We start from the raw sequence: 1,876 nt of genomic DNA, 5'->3' as shown, positions 1-1,876 counted from the left end.
AGGGCTAGCGCGATCGGCTGTTAACCGAAAGGTTCGAGTTTCGAGCCCTCCCGGGAGTGGTGTGGTGCTTTTTTCTTTGCGCTGGTAGCTTTGAAGATATGTTCTGATGGTGGTGAGAGTGGAGCAGGACTGTCTCCGTGGCGCAATGGGCTAGCGCGATCGGCTGTTAACCGAAAGGTTGGAGTTTCGAGCCCTCCCGGTGGTGGTGCGGCGCTTTTTTTCTTTGCGGTGATAGCTCTGAATAAATGTTTTGACGGTGGTGAGAGTGGAGCAGGACTGTCTTCGTGGCGCAATTGGCTTACCCGATCGGCTGTTAACCGAAAGGTTGGAGGTTCGAGCCCTCCCGGGAGTGGTGTGTTGCTTTTTTCTTTGCGCTGATAGCTTTGAAGATATGTTCTTATGGTGGTGAGAGTGGAGCACGACTGTCTCCGTGGCGCAGTTGGCTAGCGCGATCGGCTGTTAACCGAAAGTTTGGAGGTTCGAGCCCACCCGGTGATGGTGTGGCGCTTTTTTTCTTTGTGCTGATAGCTTTGAAGATATGTTCTGATGGTGCTGAGAGTGGAGCAGGACTGTCTCCATGGCGCAATTGGCTAGCACGATCGGCTGTTAACCGAAAGGTTGGAGGTTCGAGCCCACCCGGGGTTGGTGCGGCGCTTTTTTTTTCTTTGGGGCGATAGCTCTGAAGAAATGGTCTGACGGTGGTGAGAGTGGAGCACGACTGTCTCTGTGGCGCAATTGGCTAGCGCGATCGGCTGTTAACCGAAAAGATAGAGGTTCGAGCCCACCCGGTGGTGGTGCGGCGCTTTTTTCTGGGGGCTGATAGCTTTGAAGATATGTTCTGATGGTGGTGAGAGTAGAGCAGGGCTGTCTCCGTGGCGCGATTGGCTAGCGTGATCGGCTGTTAACCGAAAAGTTGGAGGTTCGAGCCCACCCGGTGGTGATGCGGCGCTTTTTTTTCTTTGGACTGATAGCTTTGAAGATATGTTCTGATGGTGGTGAGAGTAGAGCAGGACTGTCTCCGTGGCGCAATTGGCTAGCGCGATCGGCTGTTAACCGAAAGGTTGGAGTTTCGAGCCCTCCCGGGAGTGGTGTGTTGCTTTTTTCTTTGCGCTGATAGCTTTGAAGATATGTTCTGATGGTGGTGACAGTGGAACACGACTGTCTCCGTGGCGCAGTTGGCTAGCGCGATCGGCTGTTAACCGAAAGGTTGGAGGTTCGAGCCCTCCCGGTGATGGTGTGGCGCTTTTTTTTCTTTGTGGTGATAGCTTTGAAGATATGTTCTGATGGTGGTGAGAGTGGAGCAGGACAGTCTCCGTGGCGCAATTGGCTAGTGCGATTGACTGTTAACCGAAAGGTTGGAGGTTCGAGCCCACCCGGTGGTGGTGCGGTGCTTTTTTTTCTTTGGGCTGATAGCTTTGAAGATATGTTCTGATGGTGGGGAGCGTGGAGCACGATTGTCTCCGTGGCGCAATTAGCTAGCGCGATCGGCTGTTAAACGAAAAGGTGGAGGTTCGAGCCCACCCGGTGGTGGTGCGGTGCTTTTTTTTCTTGGGGCTGTAGCTTTCAAGATATGTTCTGATGGCGGTGAGAGTGGAGCAGGACTGTCTCCCTGGCGCAATTGGCTAGCGCGATCGGCTGTTAACCGAAAGGTTGGAGGTTCGAGCCCACCCGGTGGTGGTGCGGCGCTTCTTTTCTTTGCGCTGATAGCTTTGAAGATATGTTCTGATGGTGGTGAGAAAGGAGCAAGACTGTCCCCGTGGCGCAATGGGTTAGCGCGATCGGCTGTTAACCGAAAGGTTGGAGTTTCGAGCCCTCCCGGGAGTCGTGTGTTGCTTTTTTCTTTGCACTGATAGCTTTGAAGATATGTTCTGATGGT

The 1,876-nt window shown here is 53.4% G+C and overlaps 1 non-coding gene across 1 annotated transcript; it reads left to right on the top strand.

Annotated features, from left to right (window-relative positions):
- Positions 1–1,160: 1,160 nt before the first annotated feature.
- On the top strand, positions 1,161–1,234 carry TRNAN-GUU (transfer RNA asparagine (anticodon GUU)). Its single transcript has one exon. It is a non-coding gene; the product is annotated as a tRNA-Asn (tRNA).
- The last annotated feature ends 642 nt before the right edge of the window (positions 1,235–1,876 follow it).

Source organism: Rhipicephalus microplus, chromosome 3, assembly GCF_043290135.1.
Source record: "Rhipicephalus microplus isolate Deutch F79 chromosome 3, USDA_Rmic, whole genome shotgun sequence".
Lineage (NCBI taxonomy): Eukaryota > Metazoa > Arthropoda > Arachnida > Ixodida > Ixodidae > Rhipicephalus > Rhipicephalus microplus.
Note: the sequence above shows the minus strand (reverse complement) of the source record. Positions and strands in the feature narration are given on the sequence as shown.